General features: G+C 39.9%; 1 non-coding gene across 1 annotated transcript; it reads left to right on the top strand.

Moving 5' to 3' along the window:
- The first annotated feature begins 10,411 nt into the window (after positions 1–10,411).
- LOC130977900 (small nucleolar RNA R71) lies at positions 10,412–10,519 on the top strand. The gene has a single exon (XR_009085571.1). It is a non-coding gene; the product is annotated as a small nucleolar RNA R71 (small nucleolar RNA).
- Positions 10,520–16,998: the final 6,479 nt, after the last annotated feature.

Below are 16,998 nucleotides of genomic sequence, written 5' to 3'. Positions count from 1 at the left end.
AGCAAGGGTCGATCCCACGGAGATTGTCGGCTTGAAGCAAGCTATGGTTATCTTGTAAATCTTAGTCAGGATATCAGAAATTATCAGGATTGATTGTGAAAAGCAAAAGAACATGAAATAGGTACTTGTTCAGCAGTAATGGAGAATAGGTTGAGGCTTTGGAGATGCTCCATCTTCTGAATCTCTGCTTTCCTACTGTCTTCTTCATCAAACACGCAAGGCTCCTTCCATGGCAAGCTGTATGTAGGGTTTCACCGTTGTCAGTGGCTACCTCCCATCCTCTCAGTGAAAATGTTCCTATGCTCTGTCACAGCATGGCTAATCAGCTGTCGGTTCTCGGTCAGGCCGGAATAGAATCCATCGATCCTTTTGCGTCTGTCACTAACGCCCCGCCTGCTAGGAGTTTGAAGCACGTCACAGTCATTCAGTCATTGAATCCTACTCAGAATACCACAGACAAGGTTTAGACCTTCCGGATTCTCTTGAATGCCGCCATCAGTTCTAGCTTATACCACGAAGATTCTGGTTAAGGAATCCAAGAGATATCTACTCAATCTAAGGTAGAGCGGAGGTGGTTGTCAGGCACACGTTCATAGTTGAGAATATGATGAGTGTCATGGATCATCACATTCATCCGGGTTAAGAACAAGTGATATCTTAGAATGGAAGCAAGCATGATTGAATAAGAAACAGTAGTAATTGCATTAATCCATCAAGACACAGCAGAGCTCCTCACCCCCAACCATGGGGTTTAGAGACTCATGCCGTGAAAGGTACACAAAGAAACGTGTAAAGTGTCATGAGGTACAGATACAATGTCAAAAGATCCTATTAATAGTAAACTAGTATCCTAAGGTTTACAGAAATGAGTAAATGACAGAAAAATCCACTTCCGGGCCCACTTGGTGTGTGCTTGGGTTGAGCAATGAAGCATTTTCGTGTAGAGACCTTTTCTGGAGTTAACCGCCAGCTTTCATGCCAGTTTGGGCGTTTAACTCCAAGTTTTATGCCAGTTCCGGCGTTTAACGCTGGAATTTCTGAGGCCGAATTGCTACGCCGATTTGGGCCATCAAATCTTGGGCAAAGTATGGACTATCATATATTGCTGGAAAGCCCAGGATGTCTACTTTCCAACGCCGTTGAGAGAGCGCCAATTGGGTTTCTGTAGCTCCATAAAATCCATTTCGAGTGCAGGGAGGTCAGAATCCAACAGCATCTGCAGTCCTTTTCAGTCTCTGAATCAGATTTTTGCTCAGAACCTTCAATTTCAGTCAGAAAATACCTGAAATCACAGAAAAACACACAAACTCATAGTAAAGTCCAGAAAAGTGAATTTTAACTAAAAACTAATAAAACTATACTAAAAACTAACTAAAAGATACTAAAAACATACTAAAAACAATGCCAAAAAGCGTATAAATTATCCGCTCATCAAAGAGCCTACTGAGTTTCTGGCACAATTCTTACAACTTGCTGACACAGTACGTGATAAAGAGGTGGATTAGGATATCTTCAGATTATTACTGTTTCCATTTGCTGTAAAAGATCAAGCTAAGAGGTGGTTGAATAACCAACCTACAGCAAGCATAAAGACATGGAAACAGTTATCAGACAAATTTCTGAATCAATTTTACCCTCCAAAAAGGATGACACAGCTAAGGCTGGACATCCAAGGCTTTAAACAAGAGGATAATGAATCCCTTTATAATGCCTGGGAGAGGTATAGAGGTATGCTAAGAAAATGCCCCTCTGAAATGTTTTCAGAGTGGGTACAGTTAGACATCTTCTACTATGGGCTTACAGAAAAAGCTCAGATGTCTCTAGACCACTTAGCTGGTGGATCTATACATATGAGGAAGACGATTGAAGAGGCTCAAGAGCTTATAGATACTGTTGCTAGAAATCAACATCTGTACTCTAGCAATGATTTCCCCACAAAAGAAGAAGTTATGGCAGTAGCCATTGATCCTAATCCTCAAGAACATATGGTTGAGCTTAATCAACAATTACACCTGATGACAAAATAGTTAGCAGAATTTAAAGAGATGCTGCAAGAAACTAAAATTGCTAACAAGAACATAGAATCACATTTGAATCAGGCAAAACAGCAGTTATCTAAACAGATAACAGAAGAATGCCAAGCAGTTCAACTGAGGAGTGGGGAGACATTGAATAACACTGCTCAAAGTAGCAAAAAGCCAACAAAGGAACAATTGATAGAGGATAACCAAACCACTGTCCAAAATCCATCTGAGGACAGTAAGAGCCCAGAGAGGAACACTCTTGGCGTCCAAACGCCAGAAAGGGGGGAACAGCTGGCGTTAAACGCCCATTCCCTGCCCAGTTCTGGCGTTCAAACGCCAGAAAAGGGGGAAAAGTTGGTGTTAAACGCCCATTTTTCACCCAATCCTGGCGTTCAAACGCCAATGGGGAATCAGACACCTGAGAGTGCTGATAGTAACCCCTCTAAAAAGGCTTCTCCAACCACTTCTGTAAGGAATAAACCTGCAGCAACTAAGGTTGAAGAATATAAAGCCAAGATGCCTTATCCTCAGAAACTCCGCCAAGCGGAGCAGGATAAGCAATTTGCCCGCTTTGCAGACTATCTAAGGACTCTTGAAATAAAGATTCCATTTGCAGAGGCACTTGAGCAAATACCCTATTATGCTAAGTTCATGAAAGAGATCTTAAGTCATAAGAAGGATTGGAGAGAAACTGAAAAAGTATTTCTCACTGAAGAATGCAGTGCAGTCATTCTGAAAAGCTTACTAGAAAAGCTTCAAGATCCTGGAAGCTTTATGATACCATGCACATTAGAAGGTGCTTGCACCAAGACAGCCTTGTGTGACCTTGGAGTAAGCATCAATCTAATACCTGCATCCACTATCAGAAAGCTTGGGTTGACTGAAAAAGTCAAACCAACCCGGATATGCCTCAAACTTGCTGATGGCTCCATTAAATATCCATCAGGCATAATTGAGGACATGATTGTCAAGGTTGAGCCATTTGCCTTTCCAACTGACTTTGTAGTGCTGGAAATGGAGGAGCACAAGAGTGCAACTCTCATTCTAGGAAGACCTTTCCTAGTAACTGGACGAACTCTCATTGATGTACAAAAAGGGGAAGTAACCCTGAGAGTCAATGAGGATGAGTTCAAGTTGAATGCTGTAAAAGCAATGCAGCATCCAGACACGCCAAACGACTGCATGGGCGCTGCCATTATTGACTCTTTGGTGGAAGAGATCAATATGACTGAAAGTCTAGAATCAGAGCTAGAGGACATCTTCAAGGATGTTCAGCCTGATCAGGAAGAACCAGAGGAAACAAAAGAATTTTTGAAAATTCCTCAGGAGGAGGATAAGCCTCCCAAACCTGAACTCAAACCACTACCACCATCCCTGAAGTATGCATTTCTGGGAGAGGGTGACACTTTTCCAATGATTATAAGCTTTGCTTTAAATCCACAGGAAGAGGAAGCACTGATTCAAGTGCTAAGGACACACAAGACAGCTCTTGGGTGGTCCATAAGTGATCTTAAGGGCATCAGCCCAGCAAGATGCATGCACAAGATCCTATTGGAGGATAATGCCAAACCAGTGGTCCAACCACAAAGGCGGCTAAATCCAGCCATGAAGGAGGTGATGCAGAAAGAGGTCACTAAATTACTAGAGGCTGGGATTATTTATCCTATTTCTGATAGCCTCTGGGTGAGCCCTGTCCAAGTTGTCCTCAAAAAGGGAGGTATGACAGTAGTTCATAATGAAAAAAATGAACTGGTTACTACAAGAATAGTCACAGGGTGGCGTATGTGTATTGACTACAGAAGGCTCAATACAACCACCAGAAAAGATCATTTTCCTTTACCATTCATAGACCAAATGCTAGAAAGACTAGCTGGTCATGACTATTACTGCTTTTTGAATGGATATTCAGGTTACGACCAAATTGCAGTAGATCCTCAAGACCAAGAGAAAACAGCATTCACTTGTCCTTCTGGCGTGTTTGCCTACAGAAGAATGCCTTTTGGTCTGTGTAATGCTCCTACAACCTTTCAGAGATGCATGTTATCCATCCTCTCTGATATGGTGGAGAAATTCCTGGAAGTCTTCATGGATGACTTCTCAGTATATGGAGACTCATTCAGCTCCTGTCTTAACCACCTAGCACTTGTCCTGAAAAAGGTGCCAAGAGACCAACCTGGTTTTAAACTGGGAGAAATGTCACTTTATGGTGACTGAAGGAATTGTCCTTGGGCACAAAATTTCAAGCAAGGGAATAGAGGTGGATAAGGCAAAGGTAGAGGTAATTGAAAAATTACCACCACCTGCCAATGTTAAGGCAATCAGAAGCTTTCTGGGGCATGCAGGATTCTACAGAAGGTTTATAAAGGATTTTTCGAAAATTGCAAAACCTCTGAGCAACCTGCTAGCTGCTGACACACCATTTGTGTTTGACACACAGTGTTTGCAGGCATTTGAGACCCTGAAAGCCAAGCTGGTCACAGCACCAGTCATCTCTGCACCAGACTGAACATTACCATTCGAATTAAAGTGTGATGCAGTGACCATGCCATTGGTGCAGTATTGGGACAGAGGCATAACAAGATTCTGCACGTCATTTATTATGCCAGCCGTGTTCTAAATGACGCACAGAAGAATTACACAACGACTGAAAAAGAGTTACTTGTAGTGGTCTATGCCATTGACAAATTTAGATCCTATTTAGTAGGATCAAAGGTGATTGTGTACACTGACCATGCTGCTCTTAAGTACTTACTCACAAAGCAGGATTCAAAACCCAGGCTCATAAGATGGGTGCTGCTTCTGCAAGAGTTTGATATAGAAATAAGAGACAGAAAAGGGACAGAGAACCAAGTAGCTGATCATCTGTCCCGAATAGAACCAGTAGCTGGGGCGTCCCTTCCTTCTACTGAGATCTCTGAGACTTTCCCAGATGAGCAACTCTTTGCCATTCAGGAAGCTCCATGGTTTGCAGATATTGCAAATTATAAAGCTGTGAGGTTCATACCCCAGGAGTACAGCAGGGTGCAAAGAAAGAAATTAATTTCAGATGCCAAGTACTACCTATGGGATGAGCCATATCTCTTTAAGAGATGTGCAGACGGAATGATCCGCAGATGTGTACCCAGAGAGGAAGCACAAAGGATCCTATGGCACTGCCATGGATCACAGTATGGGGGATGGTGCGTGAAATTGTGATTCACTACACAACTTTGCACAACTAACCAGCAAGTGTACTGGGTCGTCCAAGTAATACCTTACGTGAGTAAGGGTCGATCCCACGGAGATTGTTGGTATGAAGCAAGCTATGGTCACCTTGTAAATCTCAGTCAGGCAGACTCAAATGGGTATAGATGATGAATAAAACATAAAGATAAAGATAGAGATACTTATGTATATCATTGGTGAGAGCTTCAGATAAGCGTATGAAGATGCCTTCCCTTCCGTCTCTCTGCTTTCCTACTGTCTTCATCCAATCCTTCTTACTCCTTTCCATGGCAAGCTCATGTAGGGTTTCACCGTTGTCAATGGCTACCTCCCATCCTCTCAGTGAAAATACGTCCCTGATGCTCTGTCACAGCATAGGCTAATCAGCTGTCGGTTCTCGGTCAGGCCGGAATAAAATCCATCGATCCTTTTGCGTCTGTCACTAACGCCCCGCCTGCTAGGAGTTTGAAGCACGTCACAGTCATTCAATCATTGAATCCTACTCAGAATACCACAGACAAGGTTTAGACCTTCCGGATTCTCTTGAATGCCGCCATTAGTTCTCGCCTATACCACGAAGATTCCGGTTAAAGAATCCAAGAGATATTCACTAGATCCTCGTATGCTTGTAGAACAAGAGTGGTTGTCAGTCACTTTGTTCATGAGTGAGAATGATGATGAGTGTCACAGATCATCACATTCATCAAGTTGAAGAACAAGTGATATCTTGGACAAAGAACAAGCGGAATTGAATAGAAGAACAAAAGTAATTGCATTAATACTCGAGGTACAGCAGAGCTCCACACCTTAATCTATGGTGTGTAGAAACTCCACCGTTGAAAATACATAAGAACAAGGTCTAGGCATGGCCATGAGGCCAGCCTCCCAAATGATCTAAGAACTAGATGTCCGAAGATGAAAATACAATAGTAAAAGGTCCTACTTATAGAAAACTAGTAGCCTAGGGTGTACAGAGATGAGTAAATGACATAAAAATCCACTTCCGGGCCCACTTGGTGTGTGCTTGGGCTGAGCAATGAAGCATTTTCGTGTAGAGACTCCTCTTGGAGTTAAACGCCAGCTTTTATGCCAGTTTGGGCGTTTAACTCCCATTTAGGTGCCAGTTCCGGCGTTTAACGCTGGGATTTCTGAGGGTGACTTTGAACGCCGGTTTGGGCCATCAAATCTTGGGCAAAGTATGGACTATCAAATATTGCTGGAAAGCCCAGGATGTCTACTTTCCAACGCCGTTGAGAGCGCGCCAATTGGGCTTCTGTAGCTCCAGAAAATCCACTTCGAGTGCAGGGAGGTCAGAATCCAACAGCATCTGCAGTCCTTTTCAGTCTCTGAATCAGATTTTTGCTCAGGTCCCTCAATTTCAGCCAGAAAATACCTGAAATCATAGAAAAACACCCAAACTCATAGTAAAGTCCAGAAAAGTGAATTTTGACTAAAAACTAATAAAAATATACTAAAAACTAACTAGATCATACTAAAAACATACTAAAAACAATGCCAAAAAGCGTACAAATTATCCGCTCATCACAACACCAAACTTAAATTGTTGCTTGTCCCCAAGCAACTGAAAATCAAATAAGATAAAAAGAAGAGAATATACTATAGACTCCAAATTATCAATGAAACTTAGCTCCAAATTAGATGAGCGGGACTAGTAGCTTTTTGCCTCCGAACAGTTTTGGCATCTCACTCTATCCTTTGAAATTCAGAATGATTGGCTTCTTTAGGAACTCAGAATCCAGATAGTGTTATTGATTCTCCTAGTTAAGTATGATGATTCTTGAACACAGCTACTTATTGAGTCTTGGCTGTGGCCCAAAGCACTCTGTCTTCCAGTATTACCACCGGATACATACATGCCACAGACACATAATTGGGTGAACCTTTTTAGATTGTGACTCAGCTTTGCTAGAGTCCCCAATTAGAGGTGTCCAGGGTTCTTAAGCACACTCTTTTTGCCTTGGATCACAACTTTATTTCTTTCTTTTTCTTTTCTTTTTCTTTCTCCCCCTTTTTTTTCTTTTTCGTTTTTCTCTTTCTCTTTTTTTTTTTTGTATTCACTGCTTTTTCTTGCTTCAAGAATCATTTTTATGATTTTTTTCAGATCCTCAGTAACATGTCTCCTTTTTCATCATTCTTTCAAGAGCCAACAACTTTAACATTCATGAACCACAAATTCAAAAGACATATGCACTGTTCAAGCATACATTCAGAAAACAAAAAGTATTGTCACCACATCAAACTAATTAAGCTAGTTTTAAAGATGAATTTGAAATCCTGTACTTCTTGTTCTTTTGTGATAAAAACAGTTTTCATTTAAGAAAGGTGATGGATTCATATTCATAGCTTTAAGGCATAGACACTAAGACACTAATGATCATAAGACACAAACATAGATAAACACAAGCATGAAAATTCGAAAAACAGGCAAATAAAGAACAAGGAGATTAAAGAACGGGTCCACCTCAGTGATGGCGGCTTGTTTTTCCTCTTGAAGATCCTATGGAGTGCTTGAGCTCCTCAATGTCTCTTCCTTGTCTTTGTTGCTCCTCTCTCATGATTCTTTGATCTTCTCTAATTTCATGGAGGAGAATGGAGTGTTCTTGGTGCTCCACCCTTAGTTGTCCCATGTTGGAACTCAATTCTCCTAGGGAGGTGTTGATTTGCTCCCAATAGTCTTGTGGAGGAAAGTGCATCCCTTGAGGTATCTCAGGGATCTTGATGAGAGGGGTCTCTTGTTTGCTCCATCCTTTTCTTAGTGATGGGCTTGAGGTCATGCCTTCTCAGTTGAACCGGCTTTGGATGCCATAAATGGTTATGGAAAAACAAAAAGCAATGCTTTTACCACACCAAACTTAAAAGGTTTGCTCGTCCTCGAGCAAAAGAAGAAAGAAGAGAGTAGAAGAAGAAATGAGGAAGAAGGTAATGGCTATGTGTTCGGCCAAAGAGGGGAAGAGGTATTGAGGTGATTGGTGAATGGGTGAAGAAGAGGAGAAAGAGTGGTGGGTTGGTGGGGATCCTGTGGGGTCCACAGATCCTGTGGTGTCAAGGAAAAGTCATCCCTGCACCAATTGGCTTCAAAAATCACGTTTTGAGCCATTTCTGGCATTAAACGCCGAGCTGGTGCCCATTCCTGGCGTTTAACGCCAGGTTCTTGCCCTTTTCTGGCGTTTAACGCCAGTCTGGTGCCCCTTTCTGGCGTTAAACGCCCAGAATGGTGCCAGACTGGGCGTTAAACGCCCAACTGCTACTCTTACTGGCGTTTAAACGCCAGCAAGGCCTTCCTCCAGGGTGTGCTGTTTTTCTTCCTGTTTTTCATTCTGTTTTTGCTTTTTCAATTTTGTGACTTCTCATGATCATCAACCTACAAAATAAGATAAAATAACAAAGGAAAATATATAAAATATAACATTGGGTTGCCTCCCAACAAGCGCTTCTTTAAAGTCAGTAGCTTGACAGATGGCTCTCAATGAGCCTCACAGATACTCAGAGCAATGTTGGAACCTCCCAACACCAAACTTAGAGTTTGAATGTGGGGGTTCAACACCAAACTTAGAGTTTGGTTGTGGCCTCCCAACACCAAACTTAGAGTTTGACTGTGGGGGCTCTGTTTGTCTCTGATTTGAGAGAAGCTCTTCATGCTTCTTCTCCATGGTGACAGAGGGATATCCTTGAGCCTTAAACACCAAGGATTTTTCATTCACTTGAATGATCAACTCTCCTCCATCAACATCAATCACAGCCTTTGCTGTGGCTAGGAAGGGTCTACCAAGGATGATGGATTCATCCATGCACCTCCCAGTCTCTAGGACTATGAAATCAGTAGGGATGTAATGGTCTTCAACTTTTACCAAAACATTCTCTACAAGTCCATGAGCTTGTTTTCTTGAGTTGTCTACCATCTCTAGTGAGATTCTTGCAGCTTGTACCTCAAAGATCCCTAGCTTCTCCATTACAGAGAGAGGCATGAGGTTTACACTTGACCCTAAGTCACACAGAGCCTTCTTGAAGGTCATGGTGCCTATGGTACAAGGTATGGAAAACTTCCCAGGATCTTGTCTCTTTTGAGGTAATTTCTGCCTAGACAAGTCATCCAGTTCTTTGGTGAGCAAAGGAGGTTCATCCTCCCAAGTCTCATTTCCAAATAACTTGTCATTTAGCTTCATGATTGCTCCAAGGTATTTAGCAACTTGCTCTTCAGTGACATACTCATCCTCTTCAGAGGAAGAATACTCATCAGAGCTCATGAAAGGCAGAAGTAAGTCCAATGAAATCTCTATGGTCTCACTTTGAGCCTCAGATTCCCATGGTTCCTCATTGGGGAACTCTGTGGAGGCTAGTGCACGCCCACTGAGGTCTTCCTCAGTGGCGTTCACCTCCTCTCCTTCCTTTCCAAATTCGGCCATGGTTATGGCTTTGCACTCTCCTTTTGGATTTTCTTCTGTATTGCTTGGGAGAGTACTAGGAGGGAGTTCAGTAATTTTCTTGCTCAACTGTCCCACTTGTGCCTCCAAATTTCTAATGGAAGACCTTGTTTCAGTCATGAAACTTTGAGTGGTTTTGATTAGATCAGAGACCATGGTTGCTAAGTCAGAGGGGTTCTGTTTAGCATTCTCTGTCTGTTGCTGAGAAGATGATGGAAAAGGATTGCCATTGCTAAACCTGTTTCTTCCACCATTGTTGTTGTTGAAACCTTGTTGAGGTTTCTCTTGATTCTTCCATGAGAAATTTGGGTGATTTCTCCATGAAGAATTATAGGTGTTTCCATAGGGTTCTCCTAGGTAATTCACCTCTTCCATTGAAGGGTTCTCAGGATCATAAGCTTCTTCCTCAGATGAAGCATCCTTAGTACTGCCAGGTGCATTTTGCATTCCAGACAGACTTTGAGAAATCAAATTGACTTGTTGAGTCAATATCTTATTCTGAGCCAAAATGGCGTTCAGAGCATCAATCTCAAGAACTCCTTTCTTCTGACTTGTCCCATTGTTCACAGGATTCCTTTCAGAAGTGTACATGAATTGGTTATTTGCAACCATCTCAATGAGCTCTTGAGCCTCTGTAGGCGTCTTCTTCAGATGAAGAGATCCTCCAGCAGAGCTATCCAAAGACATCTTGGATAGTTCAGAGAGACCATCATAGAAAATACCTATGATGCTCCATTCAGAAAGCATGTCAGAAGGACATTTTCTGATCAGTTGTTTGTATCTTTCCCAAGCTTCATAGAGGGATTCTCCATCCTTCTGTCTGAAGGTTTGGACTTCCACTCTAAGCTTACTCAATTTTTGAGGTGGAAAGAACTTTGCCAAGAAGGCATTGACTAGCTTTTCCCAAGAGTCCAGGCTTTCTTTAGGTTGAGAGTCCAACCATATTCTAGCTCTGTCTCTTACAGCAAAAGGGAATAGCATCAGTCTGTAAACCTCAGGGTCAACCCCATTAGTCTTGACTGTGTCACAGATTTGCAAGAACTCAGCTAAAAACTGATGAGGATCTTCCAATGGAAGTCCATGGAACTTGCAATTCTGTTGCATTAGAGAAACTAATTGAGGCTTAAGCTCAAAGTTGTTTGCTCCAATGGTAGGGATAGAGATGCTTCTCCCATAGAAATCAGGAGTAGGTGCAGTGAAGTCACCCAGCACCTTCCTTGCATTGTTGGCATTGTTGTTGTTTTCGGCTGCCATAGGTTCTTCTTCTTTGAAGAATTCGGTCAGGTCCTCAACAGAGAGTTGTGCCTTAGCTTCTCTTAGCTTTCGCTTCAAGGTCCTTTCAGGTTCAGGGTCAGCTTCAACAAGAATGCCTTTGTCTTTGTTCCTGCTCATATGAAGGAGAAGAGAACAAGAGAATATGGAATCCTCTATGTCACAGTATAGAGATTCCTTGAGGTGTCAGAGAAAAAGAAAAATGGAAGACAGAGGTAGAAAATTCGAACTTATCAAAGAAGATAGAGTTCGAATTTTGCATTAAGGAATAGTGTTAGTCCATAAATAGAAGGATGTGAGAAGAAGGGAAGTAATTTTCGAAAATTAAGTAAAAGATTTTGAAAACATTTTGAAAAACACTAATTGATTTTCGAAAACAAAAGTGGGAAAGAAGTAAAGTGATTTTTGAAAAAGATTTTCAAATTAGAAATTAAAAAGATTTGATTGAAAACTATTTTGAAAAAGATGTGGTTAAGAAGATATAATTGGTTTTTAAAAGATGTGATTAAAAAGATATGATTGAAAAGTTATGGTTTTAAAAAGATGTGATTGAGAAGATATGATTTGAAAACAATTTTAAAAAAATTTGATTTTAAAAAATAATAACTTGCCTAACAAGAAAAGATATGATTCAAACATTAAACCTTTCTCAACAGAAAAGGCAACATACTTAAAATGTTCAATCCAATCATTAATTGTTAGTAAGTATCTTAAAAAAAAGAAAGAAATTGATTTTGAAAACATTTGATTGAAAAGATATGATTTGAAAAAGATTTGATTTTGAAAAACTTTGAAAACTTGAAAAAAATTGATTTTGAAAACAAAATCTTCCCCCTTGTGCCATCCTGGCATTAAACGCCTAGAATGGTGCACATTCTGGCGTTTAACGCCCAAAACTATACCCTTTTGGGCGTTAAACGCCCAGCCAGGCACCCTGGCTGGCGTTTAAACGCCAGTCTGTCTTCTTCACTGGACATTTTTGAATGCTCAGCTTTTTCTGTGTGATTCCTCTGCAGTATGTTCTGAATCTTCAATTCTCTGTATTATTGACTTGAAAAGACACAAATTAAAAATATTTTTGGATTTTTAATAATGAAGAATAATTAAAATGCAACTAAAATCAAATAACAATGCATGCAAGACACCAAACTTAGCAGTTTGTATACCATTGACACTAACAAAATGAGAATGCATGTAACAAAACACTCAAGTCAATAGAATTCAAAGATCAAAACAAGGAAATCATCAAGAACAACTTGAAGATCAATGAGGACACATGCATGAATGCAATAAGAACAGAAACATGCAATTGACACCAAACTTAAAATGAGACACTAGACTCAAACAAGCATAAAATATTTTTGGTTTTTATGATTTTGTAAATTTTTTTTTTGGATTTTTCGAAAATTAAGTGGAAGAAGAAAATAAAGGTATCAAAATTCTTAATGAGAATTCCAGGAATCATGCAATGTTAGTCTAAAGCTTTAGTCTAAAGGAATTAGACATAGCTAGCTAAGCTTCAGCAGGACATTGCATTCAAGAGCTAAATTGATGATGATCAATCAGCTTTGGTGATGATAAGAACATCACCTTGAAACACTAGAATTCATTCTTAAGAACTCTGAAGAAAAATAATACCTAATCTAAGCAACAAGATGAACCGTCAGTTGTCCATACACAAACAATCCCCGGCAACGGCGCCAAAAACTTGGTGCGCGAAATTGTGATTCACTACACAACTTTGCACAACTAACCAGCAAGTGCACTGGGTCGTCCAAGTAATACCTTACGTGAGTAAGGGTCGATCCCACGGAGATTGTTGGTATGAAGCAAGCTATGGTCACCTTGTAAATCTCAGTCAGGCAGACTCAAATGGGTATAGATGATGAATAAAACATAAAGATAAAGATAGAGATACTTATGTATATCATTGGTGAGAGCTTCAGATAAGCGTATGAAGATGCCTTCCCTTCCGTCTCTCTGCTTTCCTACTGTCTTCATCCAATCCTTCTTACTCATTTCCATGGCAAGCTCATGTAGGGTTTCACCGTTGTCAATGGCTACCTCCCATCCTCTCAGTGAAAATACGTCCCTGATGCTCTGTCACAGCATAGGCTAATCAGCTGTCGGTTCTCGGTCAGGCCGGAATAAAATCCATCGATCCTTTTGCATCTGTCACTAACGCCCCGCCTGCTAGGAGTTTGAAGCACGTCACAGTCATTCAATCATTGAATCCTACTCAGAATACCACAGACAAGGTTTAGACCTTCCGGATTCTCTTGAATGCCGCCATCAGTTCTCGCCTATACCACGAATTCCGGTTAAAGAATCCAAGAGATATTCACTAGAGCCTCGTATGCTTATAGAACAAGAGTGGTTGTCAGTCACTTTGTTCATGAGTGAGAATGATGATGAGTGTCACAGATCATCACATTCATCAAGTTGAAGAACAAGTGATATCTTGGACAAAGAACAAGCGGAATTGAATAGAAGAACAATAGTAATTGCATTAATACTCGAGGTACAGCAGAGCTCCACACCTTAATCTATGGTGTGTAGAAACTCCACCGTTGAAAATACATAAGAACAAGGTCTAGGCATGGCCGTAAGGCCAGCCTCCCAAATGATCTAAGAACTAGATGTCCGAAGATGAAAATACAATAGTAAAAGGTCCTACTTATAGAAAACTAGTAGCCTAGGGTGTACAGAGATGAGTAAATGACATAAAAATCCACTTCCGGGCCCACTTGGTGTGTGCTTGGGCTGAGCAATGAAGCATTTTCGTGTAGAGACTCCTCTTGGAGTTAAACGCCAGCTTTTATGCCAGTTTGGGCGTTTAACTCCCATTTAGGTGCCAGTTCCGGCGTTTAACGCTGGGATTTCTGAGGGTGACTTTGAACGCCGGTTTGGGCCATCAAATCTTGGGCAAAGTATGGACTATCAAATATTGCTGGAAATCCCAGGATGTCTACTTTCCAACGCCGTTGAGAGCGCGCCAATTGGGCTTCTGTAGCTCCAGAAAATCCACTTCGAGTGCAGGGAGGTCAGAATCCAACAGCATCTGCAGTCCTTTTCAGTCTCTGAATCAGAGTTTTGCTCAGGTCCCTCAATTTCAGCCAGAAAATACCTGAAATCACAGAAAAACACACAAACTCATAGTAAAGTCCAGAAAAGTGAATTTTAACTAAAAACTAATAAAAATATACTAAAAACTAACTAGATCATACTAAAAACATACTAAAAACAATGCCAAAAAGCGTACAAATTATCCGCTCATCAGGGGACATTTCGGAAGTGAGCGAACAACCACTAAGGTCCTCCAATGTGGCTTCTACTGGCCTACTCTCTATAGAGATGCCCAAGAGTTTGTGCGTAACTGTGACAGTTGCCAAAGAGCTGGTAATAACTTGCCTTATGGATACGCCATGCCTCAACAAGGGATCCTAGAGATTGAATTGTTTGATGTATGGGGCATTGACTTCATAGGTCCGTTCCCACCATCATACTCAAACACTTACATTCTGGTGGTAGTGGACTATGTATCTAAGTGGGTAGAAGCAATCGCTACACCCACTAATGATACTAAGACTGTGCTGAAATTCCTCCAGAAACACATCTTCAGCAGATTTGGTGTTCCCAGAGTCCTAATCAGTGATGGGGGTTGTAACAACCCTGATTTTCGAGTACATGAGATCTTTTCTGAAAGTACGAATTTCTTCGGAAGATCAGTAAAGGGAACACCTCTGTTATATCATCAAGCATCTCAATCCTCATTATCATTATGTCATCCTTAAGCTAGAACCTCCTCTGAGGCAATCTCGATAATGCAATCACGAAGAACCTAGTTTTTGAATCGTATCGGTTGGCAGTTTTGATTCTGATTTTCGTAAATAGTCTCTGTTTGATGAACCGGACTCGATTCATGAGAGGAGAGAGATAATAGTATAATATTATCATTATATTAGTATTATAAAATTCTTGAATGATATTATAAGGTTACCTGGTCTATTTTTGTTAAAAACAGAAAATCAGTTTAACCGGGTTTACGGTTTACTGGTGCAGCTTAGCACCAGCACTCTCTGATGACTTTAGCAATGCTAAGGCCTCATTATACATGTTCTATTATCATAATAAATATGTTACTAGTGTCATTTATGCTAGTAGCTCAGAAAATAATTTTTAGAGATGTTTTTACAAGTGTTCTGATACACCTAGTTTTAGTAGTTATACACCAAAGATATTTTAATATTATTTTAACCCACCTCCAAGCCAACCAATCACAACTCACCCTACACCCCCAAAACCCCCAAGTCTGCCTCATTTGCTCATTGTGGCCGAAAATCACCAAGAGAAAAAGGAGAGAAAGTTCTTGGTTCATAAATCTTCAAAGCTTGATTTCTTCTGAACTAAAACTCAACTCAAAACTCCGATTTCACCAAAATGATCCTCTCTTCTTCCTCTACATAACCATATAACATATCAAGGCTGGAAATAAGGTGAGATGGCTGTCTCCCTCCCTCTTCAATTCTGTTTTCAAGGAAAACCATGTAAACATGTGTTTTCTTGATGTTTTTCCTTAGGAATCATGCTTAACTTGACTTGAGGGCCAAGAAACGTGAATTTCCAGCAACTCTAAGGTGATATATCTCTTCCTAACATGCTGAGTGAGATTTGGTCAGTTGAGAGTTTTTGGATTTAAAGTTGTTCTTGATGTGATTTAGGAGGAAAAAGTGCTAAAGGACCACCTGAAAGTCTAACTGAATTAGGAGCAGCAAAACCAGGTAGGGTGTCACGAAATTAATCTTGAATATTTGTGTTTGAGTTGTGTAAATGTTGTATGACTTGGATGTGCTAAAAAGTGGTTGCATATATGATTGATTCTTGGTGAAAATTTGGTAAAATTTTGATGAAATTTGATGAAATTCAAGCTATGAATGTGTGTTCTTGTGGCTGCTGGAAAAACGAACCCTAGGCCCTAAATTGAGGTTCAATTTGTGTTAAAATCATGTGGAAAAGATGGGGTTTTAGTGGCTGGGAATTTATTATGAATTTTTGGTAAAAATCGGTTGCTGAAAAGATTGAAAAACGGGTAAAAACAGAGAAAGAATCTGAAGAATTTATGAAGAACACGAAGAACACTTTGAGTGTGGTGAAGAACAATGAAGAACACCTTTTTGATTCATAAAAGGGCAAAGAAGTAATTATTTTGGTGTTTGAGGGGTTATTTTGTAATTTCTGAAAGTTAGGGTGGTAAAAGTAGAAATATTAAAAGTTACGGGTGGTAAAAAGTGAATTTTAAAGGTTAAAGGTTAAAGTAAAGTTAATTTTCGAAAATATATTAATAAAATAATAAATAATAATAAAATATTAAATAATAATATTTAATTAAAAATAATATTTAAATAAAAATAATAAAATAATACGAAAAAGACAGTTTTCTGTAAAAGCTTTAGAAAGACAACTTTAAGTGCAGAATCTCATAATTACCTTCATAAAACACTTAGGGAGTGGTAAGAACATATTAGTGAGGCAAAGATAAATAAAGGATAAAAAGTTGAAGAAAAGATAAAAATCGAAGAAAAAGTCTGTAAAGTTTTAATGACAGATAAACAGACAGACATTAGTGAACGAACTAGGGCAACATAGTTAGTCCTTGAGTTGCGACTAGGGTTAGGTATAATATGAAAAGTTAAACTGTTTCAGTATAGACTTAATTAACCTATACTTGGGACAAGCTAACTATTCATACCGAAATTTACATAAGCTTTAAATACATACGTTAAGCAGAGAAGTCAGAGCAGAATAAAGTAACACAGAGAACATAGTAACCAGAACAGAGTAAAGAGATACGAAGGAAAAAGAGTAATATGATAAAGAGAAATGGTTTGAGCCAAGCTTTTGTACAAGTGAAAGATGTAAAGTTTGTATAGTATGGTTGAATAAAGAAAGAGAGAGATATTGTATAAGAATATGTAACTGGAGATGAATAATGAGAATGATAACTTATGATGACAATTACACTGATTCTGTTGAGGAAAAGTATTCAGTTTATGAAA

This window comes from Arachis stenosperma, chromosome 4 (assembly GCF_014773155.1).
Source record: "Arachis stenosperma cultivar V10309 chromosome 4, arast.V10309.gnm1.PFL2, whole genome shotgun sequence".
Taxonomy (NCBI): domain Eukaryota; kingdom Viridiplantae; phylum Streptophyta; class Magnoliopsida; order Fabales; family Fabaceae; genus Arachis; species Arachis stenosperma.
Note: the sequence above shows the minus strand (reverse complement) of the source record. Positions and strands in the feature narration are given on the sequence as shown.